Raw genomic sequence first — 16228 nt, forward strand, 5'->3', positions numbered from 1 at the left:
TCTAGCCCTACGCTGGGCGGAACGGAATTTTTTTCCGCTGCAGATGTCAATTACCGATTTTCTGATTAACATGTTATAATGGAAATAGCAACTTTAAAATTTGCCTACGTCTCCATCAGTCGCAAGAAAACTGTATTTGAAGGTGAAGGTGATTTTGTAGACATGTGTGAAAGTCATGTTCTGAAGTGCAGGTGGTTTTGTTTGGAGAGAACATCAGCTATGTGTCAGATGTGTAGCCAAGCAGTAATGGGTCGCCATAGCTGCAAATATTAGTCGAAAATATGAAGTGTTGTCAGCTGAAGTCTGATGATTCAGACGACCGTGCGGACAAAGTACGCAAAAGTGCCGCTAGGCGGCGCCTGTTTAGCTCAGTGGTAGAGCATTGGTCTAGTAAACCAGGGGTCGTGAGTTCCATCCTCAGAGGAGGAAGACGAATCTTGGAAATCAGTTGCGCGTCATGGCCGTATAGCAAACAGTATCTGTGATGAGGAACAATTAGCGACAGGCGTATTATTAAGAATTACTCTCAGATGTGATTAAGGCGAATGGCGCAGATAAAGCATTTGCCAAAGCAGTACGGCATAAGGTGGGACGAGGCAGTCTGAATTACATTTTATAGATGTATTTCTCACAAGTCTCAGAGCCTGTCGTCGTCGTCGTCGTCGTCGCCGCCGCCGCCGCCGCTTCTGCAGAAGTAGCAAATGGCCATCGTAGCAAATGCGGCGAGGGACACCCTGCCATCGATTCCGAATGCGCCAAGTGTGTGGTCTTGTTTTCCTGTCTATGTTTGGTCGGTCTCGTAAGAGGTTGAATGTAACGAATGGGTGGGAAAGATTAAGGGGCACGGCTGTGTGGAACGAAAACACAATTCCTCAGGGGCGTGAGCGTTTCGAGATGAGTCGTATATAAGTTGTACTTGGTCGTCAGTTACCGTGTGGCCTAATGAATAAGGCGTCGGACTTCGAATCCGAAGATTGCAGGTTCGAATCCTGTCACGGTCGTGTTTTTTTAGTTCTGATAAAGGAACATACCGTTTTAATGTAGCAATTGAGCATTACGAAACCGTCTGAATGTTGCTGTTGACCATTCTGTGCTTGGAGATGGTCTTTAGCCTGAAACACACACAACAAGACCGGTGTTAACTAGCGAAATGGTCGGCAGAGTGCCCTCACCGCGAGTTTTGACTGGCACTTGCACATCTAAAACAACGTCGGAAAGTAGCTCGTTCGGCGTTTGAGTCACATCAAGTATGTGTGTTATTTTTGACGCCGCTAACTCTGCAGATTCTCATGCAATTCCTTTACCTCTCAGTAATGATTATGAAATAAAAGTGAAGTACGTGACGAGTGTGACGTTAGGAAAACATTAGGCAGCATGGAGAGATACTGTATGGGACCACCCAAACCAAACGAGTACAGTGTGATCTGCTACCCAGCAGGAATCCAACGAGGCAGCACGTCCAGCTCAGTCGGTAGAGCATGAGGCTCTTATTCACAGGGTCGTGGGTTTAGCCCTATGCTGGGCGGAACGGAATTTTTTTCCGCTGCAGATGTAAATTACCGAATTTCTGATTAACGTGATGTAATGTAAATAGCAACTTTAAAATTTGCCTACGTCTCCATCAGTCGCAAGAAAACTGTATTTGAAGGTGAAGGTGATTTTGTAGACATGTGTGAAAGTCATGTTCTGAAGTGCAGGTGGTTTTGTTTGGAGAGAACATCGGCTACGTGTCAGATGTGTAGCCAAGCAGTAATGGGTCGCCATAGCTGCAAATATTAGTCGAAAATATGAAGTGTTGTCAACTGAAGTCTGATGATTCAGACGACCGTAAGGACGAAGTACGCAAAAGTGCCGCTAGGCGGCGCATGTTTAGCTCAGTGGTAGAGCATTTGTCTAGTAAACCAGGGGTCGTGAGTTCCATCCTCAGAGGAGGAAGACGAATCCTGGAAATCAGTTGCGCGTCATGGCCGTATAGCAAACAGTATCTGTGATGAGGAACAATTAGCGACAGGCGTATTATTAAGAATTACTCTCAGATGTGATTAAGGCGAATGGCGCAGATAAAGCATTTGCCAAAGCAGTACGGCACGTACACCAGTTCTTCGGCGTAACTCGAGAGGGTTGCGCCCCTCGATATTATTGTCGTTAATTTCGAAGTGCTAGGAGTTTCAGTGATCGCTGCAGCTGCCGTCGTCCCGAGCCTTTGCCGCCGTTGGTCCCAGCCGCCGCTGCCGCCGCCGCCGGTTCCCACCGCCGCCGCCGCCGGTTGCCGCCATCGTATCCGGTTCCTGCCGCTGCTGCTGTTGCCGACCGCCGCCGACGCCGCCGCCGCCGCCGCCGGCGCCGCATCTGGTTCCTGCCGCCGCTGCCGCTGCTCGCCGCCGACGCCGCCGCCGTTTCCCGCCGCCGCCGCCGGTTCCCGCCGCCGCCGCCGCCGCCGCCGCCGCCGCCGCCGCCGGTCTCCCGCCGACGTCGCCGCCGGTTGCCGCCACCGTATCCGGTTCCTGCCGCTGCTGCTGTTGCCGACCGCCGCCGCCGCCGCCGCCGCCGCTCCCTGCCCGTCTTTCTTTCTGTCGTCTCTGCTTACGTCTTACCCTTCCTCTTCGTCAGTCTCTTGTCCTTGTCCTTTGACTGTCCCCTGTTCTTTTTCCTCTTTTCCCCTCTCCCACTTATCCTCTCACCATGACAACCCCCACAACTACCGCCACTACCACTGCAATCGTGTACACGTCCCCCTCACTTGCTGCCGCCACCATCACGTGGTGTGCTCAATCACCGCCTCCCCCATATATTCCCCCCCTCCTCACTCTTCCCACCCCCGCTCCTTTTGTTGCTCCCTCCCCTGTTCCTACCCCCCATGCCTCACGTGACCCATTCCCTCCCCTCCCACATGTGACTCATGCCACCCCCGCCAGGGTTGTTGCCCGTCGGGCCACCACCCACGCCACACCATCATCATCGTCATCACCATCACCATCACCATCGCCCTCGCCATCGCCAGTGCCAACCACTGCCACTGCATCTTCTGTGGCGCCAGCTCCAGCCCCAGCGCCAGCACCAGCACCACCACCAGTGCCTGCACCGCCGGTGGGACCTGCCGTCTCCCGCCATCTCCCGGTCGTCCCCATCCCCCACACCTCTTCCCGTCCCTCTCCCGCTGTGAAACGTCCCAGCGGCACCCCAGCCTCTTCTGCTCCCAAGAAGTCGCAGACTCTCCCCCCTCCGACCCCTCAGGATGCCATGGATACCACCTCACCTTCCCTATCTACTCCCTCCTCTACCTCCCCCTCCTACAGGTACCTCCTTTCTCACCCTGATCCCTCTCTCCTGGAGGCCCGCAATCTTACCCTTCTCCTCCGCCAGCACTTCCCCGGAGCCCCGATCTCCCTTCTCACCACCCGTCGGGACTCCGTCCTGATCACATCCCCCAGCCCCACCCTCCACTCCGACATCCTCTCTCGCATTCCCCTCACCCGGTTTGGTCCCCATGCCTCCCTTGCCCCTGCTCCCCCCCCCTCCTCATTCCGACAACCCCAGCCGCCCCGTCGCCCACCGACCCTCACTGCCGTGATCACTCGGCTTAGCCCGATGATCACGGAGGAGGAGGTGTTGGCGGAGCTGAAGGCCCATCCCTATCTAGAGGTTCGAGCTGTCCGCCGGATTCACAATCCAGCCGGCCCCACCCGCCTCATGCGGGTGTTCTCCGAGCATGCTCCCTCCATAGACCTCCTCCTCAAGGAGGGTGCCCTCCTTTTCAACCGCCGTTATAAGGTCGACCCCTCCCGCTCCCCTCCACAGTCCATCCGCTGCCAGAGGTGCTTGCGCTATAATGCACATCCTACATCTGAGTGCCGCGAGGCCCCCGTCTGCCCGCACTGCAAAGAAGCACACTTCCTCCGGCAGTGCCCCAACCTTCAGTCCCCCCCCTCCTGTAACACCTGTAACCTCCAACACCCAACCTACTCCCAAAAGTGCAAGGCCAGACCCCCTCCCTCCGCTCCTGAACTCACTGTCCCTGTCCGCCCCTTGGATGCCCCCACCCCTCCCGGCAATTCCCTCCGTCCCCCCCCCACAGCTGAGGACATCATCCGCTTTGTAACCGTTGTCCTTCAGAACATCCACCCCTTTCAGCGCCCCCACACCCTCCAGCAGATATCCCTTGCCGCCCGTTCTGTCTTCCAGCTCAACACTTACGCCACCTACTCCCATAACCAGGCCCATTTTACCTTCTCCCGTCTCGACACCCTCGTCTAAATTCCCACTATGGCGCGACAGCAACGTATCCTGTTTAACAACATCCGTTCCCTTCCTGTCAACAAGAATCTCCTTATGCATACCCTCACCACCCACTGCGTGGATGCCTTCCTCCTAAACGAAACATTTCTCCAGCCCCACCATACTGTCCATACCTCGCCCTACCTCCTTCACCGCTCTGACAACCCCCTCCCGATAGCGCGTGGCGGAGTTGCCATTGGCCACCATCGCCAGATCCCTGTTCGGCTCCAACCCCTCCTTCCCAACCCCACGGAACACCTGATCCTTAGTCTATTCTTCCCCGGCCTCACCGTTACCTGCGCCACCATCTATGTCCGCCCCTCTGCCCCTATTCCTTTTGACTTCCTTTCCCACATCGACCGTACCTTCTCCTCCTACGTGATTGCCGCAGATCTCAATATCCATAGTCGCTCCGCCACCCAGTTACGGCGGTGGCATCGGTTCCTCGCCACCATCCAAGGAGATGTCCTTCCTCTTCCCCAACACACCCGCCCTGAATCCAATACCACACCCGATGTCGTCCTAGCCTCCCCCAACCTCCTTGGCCGCATAGCGGTGGACGTCCTCGACCCTATTGGCAGTGACCATCTCCCTGTCCTTCTTACCATATCAGACGGTCGTCGCCCCCGTCCCGATCCTCGCCTTGACCCTCCCCCCAAGTATGTCCATGATTACTCCCGTGCCGACTGGAATGCATACCGGGATACCCTTACTACCCGAGTCGATAGCCACCCCCTCACCTACCACCGCCCACATGACATAACCCATGCCGCATCCTTTCTCCAGCAGACCTTGTCTGAGGCCGTGGAGGCCCACATCCCTACCGTCGCCATCCACCCGCACCGTCCCACTTTACCCCACAGGCCGTCCTCCTCCTTCGAGAATCCCGTCGTCTCTACCGTGCCTTCCTCCACACGCGTGACCGGGACACACTACAACGCCACCGGCAACTCCAGAGACACATCCGGAACTTGCTCGCGGCTAAGAAACGCCGGGACTGGCGACAGACATGCACCCGTCTTAATGCTACCTACCCATTAACTCGTCCAAATACTGGTCAGCCTTCCGCCGCCTTACTGGATCAAACCCCCCCCCCCCCCTTACTATCCTCTCCTTCATAATGACAATCCCTTTCCTGACAACCTTAGTAAGGCCAACCATTTTGCCTCCTACCTCACCGATGTCTTTACCATCCCTGACGATCCCCAGTTCGATTATTCCCTCTTCCCCGATGTCCGCGATCGAACTGACACCTCTATCCCTCCACTAGCTCCTGGTTTCCAGTACTTGGACAACATTACACACACTGAACTCAATAACCCTATAACTACTCAAGACATCATCGATATACTCCGCACCAAACGCAACACTGCTCCTGGTCACGACCGTGTTACTTACCGTCACCTCCGTGAAGCTCCCGCCCCCTTCCTCTCCACCCTGGCCAGGCTGTACAATGTGGTCTTGTCCACCGGCTTCTACCCCGACCTGTGGAAAACCTCCCGGATCCTGATGTTCCTCAAACCCGATAAACCACCTTCCGCTGTCTCCTCCTACCGTCCTATAAGCCTTACCTCGGTCTTCAGCAAGGTCCTGGAATCCATTCTAACCCGCCGCATCCACCAGCATCTCCACCGGCACCGCTTCCTTCCCTCCACCCAATGTGGCTTTCGACCATCCTTCTCTGCCGATGACCTTCTCCTTCACCTCACTCACCTCCTCTCCGAACAACTCAACTCCCGTCGCTCCGCCATATTCCTCTCCCTTGACCTTGAACGCGCCTATGACCGAGTGTGGCATTCTGGTCTCCTCTTCAAGCTCCAAACCTTTGCTCTTCCTATTAACTACGTCCGTCTGATCGCCTCCTTCATTTCCCACCGCCCTTCCTATGTCACTATCCACAACACTGTTTCCTACACCTTCTACCCCTCTGCCGGTGTGCCCCAAGGTTCCGTCCTTTCCCCTCTTCTTTACCTTCTTTATACGGCGGACATGCCTCCACCTGCACCCCCCCTTCACCTTCTCCAGTACGCCGATGACACCGCCTTCCTTGCCCTTGCCCCCACCCTGCAACGCTCCCAACACCTTCTCCAATCCCATCTTGACCGGTTCACCTCTTGGTGTAACCAGTGGTTGCTCAAGGTCAATCCTTCCAAGACCCAGGCAATCATCGTAGGCAAAACCACCCCTTCCTTCCGTCTCCTTGATTTCTATCTTACCATTTATGGCCGTCCTATTAACCTCACACCCACCCTCAAGTACCTTGGCGTCACCCTTGACCGTCGCCTCTCCTGGACCCCTCATCTCCGGACAATCCAAGCCAAGGCACGCTCCCGACTCCACCTCCTGAAGCTCCTTTCTGGCCGCACATGGGGTCTGGACCCCTCCACCGTCCTCCACACCTATAAATCTCTCATCCGCCCTATCCTCTGTTATGCCCATCCCGCCTGGATCTCTGCCCCGCCTACCTTTCACAAATCCCTTCAAATCCTTGAACGGCATGCACTCCGCCTCGCCTATCGCATCCGCCTCCCTTCCCCCACGCGGCTCCTCTATGACCTTATCCCCTTCCCACACCTCCTCCTCTTCCTCCAACGGATACGGATCCTCTACACCTCCCGCAAGCTTGATCCTCCCCACCCGCTTGTCTCTTCCATCCTCTCCCACTCCAACCCACTGCCGCGCCTGTACTCCTGTATCCCACCTGCTCTCCATCTTCACACTCTCCACACCCTCTCCCAAGGTGGCTTCCGCCGACTCCCCCTCCCGGATGATGCCCTCCTCCCCTCCATCTACCCCTCCTACCAACTTTGAGCCTTGTCTTCCCCTCTCCTCTCATTTTCCTGTGGGCACCCTCTCTCCCTTCTCTCCCTCCCTCTCTCCCTCCTTCCATCCTTCCTCCCCTCCACCTCTCCCTGGGCTTCCACCCCCCTCTTTTCGTTTTCTCCCCTCCTCCTCCCTGGCATCCTATCTCCCCCTCCCTCCTTCCCTCCCCCTGTTTTTTCCCTTGGCAGGCCCCCAGCTTTTCGGTGTGGACAGTGCCCCTGCTAGCGCCGAAGCCCATCTCCGCAGTGTCTGTGTCTTTCGTCCCGTCTGTGCCTCGAGTGTTTCTTCGTTTTCTGCTCCACCGTTCACCTGTGCTAGTGTTCTCTGTTCCGTGCTGTGCTGACCGTTTTTTTTTTTTTTTTTTTAAACTGAAACAGTGCTGCGTCGGTGAACGACTTCAATTCTTTTTATTCTCTGTTGTCTTCTGATTTTTGTCCTCCATGTCTGTGTTTTGAGATTATGTCTTCCTGTTTTTATCTCTTGTATGTTTCTTGTGGCCGAAGAGCGGCATATTAGGCCGCTGCCGGCCTACCTTTGTAGGTATAAAATGACAATAAAGGAAAAAAAAAAAAAAAAAACAGTACGGCATAAGGTGGGCCGAGGCAGTCTAAATTACATTTTATAGATGTATTTCTCACAAATCTCAGAGCCTGTCGTCGTCGTCGTCGTCGTCGTCGTCGCCGCCGCCGCCGCTTCTGCAGAAGTAGCAAATGGTCATCGTAGCAAATGCGGTGAGGGACACCCTGCCATCGATTCCGAATGCGCAAAGTGTGTGGTCTTGTTTTCCTGTCTATGTTTGGTCGGTCTCGTAAGAGGTTGAATGTAACTAATGGGTTGGAAAGAGTAAGGGGCAGCGGCTGTGTGGAACGAAAACACAATTCCTCAGGGGCGTAGTCGTTTCGAGATGAGTCGTATATAAGTTGTCATTGGTCGTCAGTGACCGTGTGGCCTAATGGATAAGGCGTCGGTCATCGGATCCGAAGATTGCAGGTTCGAATCCTGGCACGATCGTGTTTTTCCAGTTCTGAAAAAGAAACATACCGTTTTAATGTAGCAACTGAGCAGTACAAAACCGTCTGAATGTTGCTGTTGACCATTTTGTGCTTGTAGATGGTCTTGAACCTGAAACACACACAACAAGACCGGTGTTAACTAGCGAAATGGTCGGCAGAGTGCCCTTACCACGAGTTTTGACTGGCACTTGCACATCTAAAACAACGTCGGAAAGTAACTCGTTCGGCTTTTGAGTCACATCAAGTATGTGTGTTAATTTTGACGCCGCTAGCTCAACAGATTGTCATGCAATTCCTTTGCCTCTCAGAAATGATTATGAAATAATAGTGAAGTACGTGACGAGTGTGACGTTAGGAAAACATTAGGCAGCATGGAGAGATACTGTATGGGACCACCCAACTCAAACGAGTACAGTGTGATCTGCTACCCAGCAGGTATCCAACGAGGCAGCACGGCTAGCTCAGTCGGTAGAGCATGAGACTCTTATTCACAGGGTCGTGGGTTCGAGCCCTAAGCTGGGCGTAACGGAATTTTTTTCCGCTGCAGATTAAAATTACCGATTTTCTGATTAACGTGATGTAAGGGAAATAGCAACTTTAAAATTTGCCTACGTCTCCATCAGTCGCAAGAAAACTGTATTTGAAGCTGAAGGTGATTTTGTAGACATGTGTGAAACTCATGTTCCGAAGTGCAGGTGGTTTTGTTTGGAGAGAACATCGGCTACGTGTCAGATGTGTAGCCAAGCAGTAATGGGTCGCCATAGCTGCAAATATTAGTCGAAAATATGAAGTGTTGTCAGCTGAACTCTGATGAGTCAGACGACCGTGCGGACAAAGTACGCAAAAGTGCCGCTAGGCGGCGCCTGTCTAGCTCAGTGGTAGAGCATTGGTCTAGTAAACCAGGGTTCGTGAGTTCCATTCTCACAGGAGGAAGACGAATCTGGGAAATCAGTTGCGCATCGTGGCCGTATAGCAAACAGTATCTGTGATGAGGAACAATTAGCGACAGGCGTATTATTAAGAATTACTCTCAGATAGGATTAAGGCGAATGGCGCAGATAAAGCATTTGCCAAAGCATTACGGCATAAGGTGGGACGAGGCAGTCTGAATTACATTTTATAGATGCATTTCTCACAAACCTCAGAGCCTCTCGCGGTCGTCGCCGCCGCCGCTTCTGCATAAGTAGCAAATGGCCATCGTAGCAAATGCGGCGAGGGACACCCTGCCATCGATTCCGAATGCGCAAAATGTGTGGTCGGTCTCGTGAGAGGTTGAATGTAACGAATGGGTGGGAAAGAGTAAGGGGCAGCGGCTGTGTGGAACGAAAACACAATTCCTCAGGGGCGTGGTCGTTTCGAGATGAGTCGTATATAAGTTGTACTTGGTCGTCAGTTACCGTGTGGCCTAATGGATAAGGCGTCGGACTACGGATCCGAAGATTGCACGTTCGAATCCTGTCACGGTCGTGTTCTCCCAGTTCTGAAAAAGAAACATACCGTTTTAATGTAGCAATTGATCAGTACGAAACCGTCTGAATGTTGCTGTTGACTATTCTATGCTTGGAGATGGTCTTTAGCCTGAAACACACACAACAAGACCGGTGTTAACTAGCGAAATGGTCGGCAGAGTGCCCTCACCGCGAGTTTTGACTGGTACTTCCACATCTAAAACAACGTCGGAAAGTAACTCGTTCGGCTTTTGAGTCACATCAAGTATGTGTGTTAATTTTGACGCCGCTAACTCTGCAGATTGTCATGCAATTCCTTTACCTCTCAAAAATGATTATGAAATAAAAGTGAAGTACGTGACGAGTGTGACGTTAGGAAAACATTAGGCAGCATGGAGAGATTCTGTATGGGACCACCCAACTTAAATGAGTACAATGTGATCTGCTACCCAGCAGGTATCCAACGAGGCAGCACGGCTAGCTCAGTCGGTAGAGCATGAGACTCTTATTAACAGGTTCGTGGGTTCGAGCCCTACGCTGGGCGGAACGGAATTTTTTTCCGCTGCAGATGTAAATTACCGATTTTCTGATTAACGTGATGTAAGGGAAATAGCAACTTTAAAATTTGCCTACGTCTCCATCAGTCACAAGAGAACTGTATTTGAAGGTGAAGGTGATTTTGTAGACATGTGTGAAACTCATGTTCTGAAGTGCAGGTGGTTTTGTTTGGAGAGAACATCGGCTACGTGTCAGATGTGTAGCGAAGCAGTAATGGGTCGCCATAGCTGCAAATATTAGTCGAAAATATGAAGTGTTGTCAGCTGAAGTGTGATGAGTCAGACGACCGTGCGGACAAAGTACGCAAAAGTGCCGCTAGGCGGCGCCTGTCTAGCTCAGTGGTAGAGCATTGGTCTAGTAAACCAGGGTTCGTGAGTTCCATTCTCACAGGAGAAAGACGAATCTGGGAAATCAGTTGCGCATCGTGGCCGTATAGCAAACAGTATCTGTGATAAGTACCAATTAGCGACAGGCGTATTATTAAGAATTACTCTCAGATGTGATTAAGGCGAATGGCGCAGATAAAGCATTTGCCAAAGCAGTATGGCATAAGGTGGGACGAGGCAGTCTGAATTACATTCTATAGATGTACTTCTCACAAATCTCAGAGCCTCTCGCGGTCGTCGTCGTCGTCGTCGTCGTCGTCGTCGTTGTCGTCGTCGTCGCTTCTGCAGAAGTAGCAAATGGCCATTGTAGCAAATGCGGCGAGGGACACCCTGCCATCGATTCCGAATGCTCAAAGTGTGTGGTCTTGTTTTCCTGTCTATGTTTGGTCGGTCTCGTAAGTGGTTGAATGTAACGAATGGGCGGGAAAGAGTAAGGGGCAGCGGCTGTGTGGAACGAAAACACAATTCCTCAGGGGCGTGAGCGTTTCGTAATGAGTTGTATATAAGTTGTACTTGGTCGTCAGTGACGGTGTGGCCTAATGGATAAGGCGTCGGTCTTCGGATCCGAAGATTGCAGGTTCTAATCCTGTCACGGTCGTGTTTTTACCAGTTCTGAAAAACAAACATACCGTTTTAATGTAGCAATTGAGCAGTACGAAAACGTCTGAATGTTGCTGTTGACCATTCTGTGCTTGGAGATGGTCTTTAGCCTGAAACACACACAACAAGACCGGTGTTAACTAGCGAAATGGTCGGCAGAGTGCCCTCACCGCGAGTTTTGACTGGTACTTGCACATCTAAAACAACGTCGGAAAGTAACTCGTTCGGCTTTTGAGTCACATCAAGTATGTGTGTTAATTTTGACGCCGCAAGCTCTGCAGATTGTCATGCAATTCCTTTACCTCTCAGAAATGATTATGAAATAAAAGTGAAGAACGTGACGAGTGTGACGTTAGGAAAACATTAGGCAGCATGGAGAGATACTGTATGGGACCACCCAACCCAAACGAGTACAGTGTGATCTGCTTCCCAGCAGGTATCCAACGAGGCAGCACGGCTAGCTCAGTCGGTAGAGCATGAGACGCTTATTCACAGGGTCGTGGGTTCGAGCCCTACGCTGGGCGGAACGGAATTTTTTTCCGCTGCAGATGTAAATTACCGATTTTCTGATTAACGTGATGTAATGGAAATAGCAACTTTAAAATTTGCCTACGTCTCCATCAGTCGCAAGAAAACTGTATTTGAAGGTGAAGGTGATTTTGTAGACATGTGTGAAACTCATGTTCTGAAGTGCAGGTGGTTTTGTTTGGAGAGAACATCGGCTACGTGTCAGATGTGTAGCCAAGCAGTAATGGGTCGCCATAGCTGCAAATATTAGTCGAAAATATGAAGTGTTGTCAGCTGAAGTCTGATGATTCAGACGACCGTACGGACGAAGTACGCAAAAGTGCCACTAGGCTGCGCCTGTTTAGCTCAGTGGTAGAGCATTGGTCTAGTAAACCAGGGTTCGTGAGTTCCATCCTCACAGGAGGAAGACGAATCTGGGAAATCAGTTGCGCATCGTGGCCGTATAGCAAACTGTATCTCTGATGAGGAACAATTAGCGACAGGCGTATTATTAAGAATTACTCTCAGATGTGATTAAAGCGAATGGCGCAGATAAAGCATTTGCCAAAGCAGTACGGCATAAGGTGGGACGAGGCAGTTTGAATTACATTCTATAGATGTACTTCTCACAAATCTCAGAGCTACTCGCGGTCGTCGTCGTCGTCGTCGTCGTCGTCGTCGCCGCCGCCGCTTCTGCAGAAGTAGCAAATTGCCATTGTAGCAAATGCGGCGAGGGACACCCTGCCATCGATTCCGAATGCTCAAAGTGTGTCGTCTTGTTTTCCTGTCTATGTTTGGTCGGTCTCGTAAGTGGTTGAATGTAACGAATGGGCGGGAAAGAGTAAGGGGCAGCGGCTGTGTGGAACGAAAACACAATTCCTCAGGGGCGTGAGCGTTTCGTAATGAGTCGTATATAAGTTGTACTTGGTCGTCAGTGACGGTGTGGCCTAATGGATAAGGCGTCGGTCTTCGGATCCGAAGATTGCAGGTTCGAATCCTGTCACGGTCGTGTTTTTACCAGTTCTGAAAAACAAACATACCGTTTTAATGTAGCAATTGAGCAGTACGAAAACGTCTGAATGTTGCTGTTGACCATTCTGTGTTTGGAGATGGTCTTTAGCCTGAAACACACACAACAAGACCGGTGTTAACTAGCGAAATGGTCGGCAGAGTGCCCTCACCGCGAGTTTTGACTGGTACTTGCACATCTAAAACAACGTCGGAAAGTAACTCGTTCGGCTTTTGAGTCACATCAAGTATGTGTGTTAATTTTGACGCCGCAAGCTCTGCAGATTGTCATGCAATTCCTTTACCTCTCAGAAATGATTATGAAATAAAAGTGAAGAACGTGACGAGTGTGACGTTAGGAAAACATTAGGCAGCATGGAGAGATACTGTATGGGACCACCCAACCCAAACGAGTACAGTGTGATCTGCTACCCAGCAGGTATCCAACGAGGCAGCACGGTTAGCTCAGTTGGTAGAGCATGAGACTCTTATTCACAGGGGCGTGGGTTCTAGCCCTACGCTGGGCGGAACGGAATTTTTTTCCGCTGCAGATGTAAATTACCGATTTTCTGATTAACGTGATGTAATGGAAATAGCAACTTTAAAATTTGCCTACGTCTCCATCAGTCGCAAGAAAACTGTATTTGAAGGTGAAGGTGATTTTGTAGACATGTGTGAAACTCATGTTCTGAAGTGCAGGTGGTATTGTTTGGAGAGAACATCAGCTACGTGTCAGATGTGTAGCCAAGCAGTAATGGGTCGCTATAGCTGCAAATATTAGTCGAAAATATGAAGTGTTGTCAGCTGAAGTCTGATGGTTCAGACGACCGTGCGGACGAAGTACGCAAAAGTGCCGCTAGGCGGCGCCTGTTTAGCTCAGTGGTAGAGCATTGGTCTAGTAAACCAGGGTTCGTGAGTTCCATCCTCACAGGAGGAAGACGAATCTGGGAAATCAGTTGTGCATCGTGGCCGTATAGCAAACAGTATCTGTGATGAGGAACCATTAGCGACAGGCGTATTATTAAGAATTACTCTCAGATGTGATTAAGGCGAATGGCGCAGATAAAGCATTTGCCAAAGCAGTACGGCATAAGGTGGGACGAGGCAGTTTGAATTACATTCTATAGATGTATTTCTCACAAATCTCAGAGCCACTCGCGGTCGTCGTCGTCGTCGTCGTCGCCGCCGCCGCCGCCGCCGCCGCTTCTGCAGAAGTAGCAAATTGCCATTGTAGCAAATGCGGCGAGGGACACCCTGCCATCGATTCCGAATGCTCAAAGTGTGTCGTCTTGTTTTCCTGTCTATGTTTGGTCGGTCTCGTAAGAGGTTGAATGTAACGAATGGGCGGGAAAGAGTAAGGGGCAGCGGCTGTGTGGAACGAAAACACAATGCCTCAGGGGCGTGAGCTTTTCGAGATGACTCGTATATAAGTTGTACTTGGTCTTCAGTGACCGTGTGGCCTAATGGATAAGGCGTCGGACTTCGGATCCGAAGATTGCAGGATCGAATCCTGTCACGGTCGTGTTTTTCAAGTTCTGAAAAACAAACATACCGTTTTAATGTAGCAATTGAGCAGTACGAAACCGTCTGAATGTTGCTGTTGACCATTCTGTGCTTGGAGATGGTCTTGAGCCTGAAACACACACAACAAGACCGGTGTTACCTTGCGAAATGGTCGGCAGAGTGCCCTCACCGCGAGTTTTGACTGGCACCTGCACATCTAAAACAACGTCGGAAAGTAACTCGTTCGGCTTTTGAGTCACATCAAGTATGTGTGTTAATTTTGACGCCGCAAGCTCTGCAGATTGTCATGCAATTCCTTTACCTCTCAGAAATGATTATGAAATAAAAGTGAAGAACGTGACGAGTGTGACGTTAGGAAAACATTAGGCAGCATGGAGAGATACTGTATGGGACCACCCAACCCAAACGAGTACAGTGTGATCTGCTACCCAGCAGGTATCCAGCGAGGCAGCACGGTTAGCTCAGTTGGTAGAGCATGAGACTCTTATTCACAGGGGCGTGGGTTCTAGCCCTACGCTGGGCGGAACGGAATTTTTTTCCGCTGCAGATGTAAATTACCGATTTTCTGATTAACGTGATGTAATGAAAATAGCAACTTTAAAATTTGCCTACGTCTCCATCAGTCGCAAGAAAACTGTATTTGAAGGTGAAGGTGATTTTGTAGACATGTGTGAAACTCATGTTCTGAAGTGCAGGTGGTTTTGTTTGGAGAGAACATCAGCTAGGTGTCAGATGTGTAGCCAAGCAGTAATGGATCGCCATAGCTGCAAATATTAGTCGAAAATATGAAGTGTTGTCAGCTGAAGTCTGATGATTCAGACGACCGTGCGGACAAAGTACGCAAAAGTGCCGCTAGGCGGCGCCTGTTTAGCTCAGTGGTAGAGCATTGGTCTAGTAAACCAGGGTTCGTGAGTTCCATCCTCACAGGAGGAAGACGAATCTGGGAAATCAGTTGTGCATCGTGGCCGTATAGCAAACAGTATCTGTGATGAGGAACCATTAGCGACAGGCGTATTATTAAGAATTACTCTCAGATGTGATTAAGGCGAATGGCGCAGATAAAGCATTTGCCAAAGCAGTATGGCATAAGGTGGGACGAGGCAGTCTGAATTACATTCTGTAGATGTACTTCTCACAAATCTCAGAGCCTCTCGCGGTTGTCGTCGTCGTCGCTTCTGCAGAAGTAGCAAATGGCCATTGTAGCAAATGCGGCGAGGGACACCCTGCCATCGATTCCGAATGCTCAAAGTGTGTGGTCTTGTTTTCCTGTCTATGTTTGGTCGGTCTCGAAAGAGGTTGAATGTAACGAATGGGCGGGAAAGAATAAGGGGCAGCGGCTGTGTGGAACGAAAACACAATTCCTCAGGGGCGTGGTCGTTTCGAGATGAGTCGTATATAAGTTGTACTTGGTCGTCAGTGACCGTGTGGCGTAATGGATAAGGCGTCGGACTTCGGATCCGAAGATTGCAGTTTCGAATCCTGTCACGGGCGTGTTTTTCCAGTTCTGAAAAACAAACATACCGTTTTAATGTAGCAATTGAGCAGTACGAAACCGTCTGAATGTTGCTGTTGACTATTCTGTGCTTGGAGATGGTCTTTAGCCTGAAACACAACACAACAAGACCGGTGTTAACTAGCGAAATGGTCGGCAGAGTGCCCTCACCGCGAGTTTTGACTGGTACTTGCACATCTAAAACAACGTCGGAAAGTAGCTCGTTCGGCTTTTGAGTCACATCAAGTATGTGTGTTAATTTTGACGCCGCTAACTCTGCAGATTGTCATGCAATTCCTTTACCTCTCAGAAATGATTATGAAATAAAAGTGAAGTACGTGACGAGTGTGACGTTAGGAAAACATTAGGCAGCATGGAGAGATACTGTATGGGACCACCCAAACCAAACGAGTACAGTGTGATCTACTACCCAGCAGGTATCCAACGAGGCAGCACGGCCAGCTCAGTCGGTAGAGCATGAGGCTCTTATTCACAGGGTCGTGGGTTCGAGCCCTACGCTGGGCGGAACGGAATTTTTTTCCGCTGCAAATGTAAATTACCGATTTTCTGATTAACATGTTGTAATGGAAATAG

The 16228-nt window shown here is 50.9% G+C and overlaps 4 non-coding genes across 4 annotated transcripts; all 4 read left to right on the forward strand.

Moving 5' to 3' along the window:
• The first annotated feature begins 928 nt into the window (after positions 1–928).
• Positions 929–1001, forward strand: Trnar-ucg (transfer RNA arginine (anticodon UCG)). Its single transcript has one exon. It is a non-coding gene; the product is annotated as a tRNA-Arg (tRNA).
• A 10553-nt stretch (positions 1002–11554) lies between these two features.
• On the forward strand, positions 11555–11627 carry Trnak-cuu (transfer RNA lysine (anticodon CUU)). Its single transcript has one exon. It is a non-coding gene; the product is annotated as a tRNA-Lys (tRNA).
• Positions 11628–12546: 919 nt separating this feature from the next.
• Trnar-ucg (transfer RNA arginine (anticodon UCG)) lies at positions 12547–12619 on the forward strand. Its single transcript has one exon. It is a non-coding gene; the product is annotated as a tRNA-Arg (tRNA).
• A 1448-nt stretch (positions 12620–14067) lies between these two features.
• On the forward strand, positions 14068–14140 carry Trnar-ucg (transfer RNA arginine (anticodon UCG)). Its single transcript has one exon. It is a non-coding gene; the product is annotated as a tRNA-Arg (tRNA).
• The last annotated feature ends 2088 nt before the right edge of the window (positions 14141–16228 follow it).

Source organism: Schistocerca gregaria, chromosome 10 (genome assembly GCF_023897955.1).
Source record: "Schistocerca gregaria isolate iqSchGreg1 chromosome 10, iqSchGreg1.2, whole genome shotgun sequence".
NCBI classification, from domain to species: Eukaryota; Metazoa; Arthropoda; class Insecta; order Orthoptera; family Acrididae; genus Schistocerca; species Schistocerca gregaria.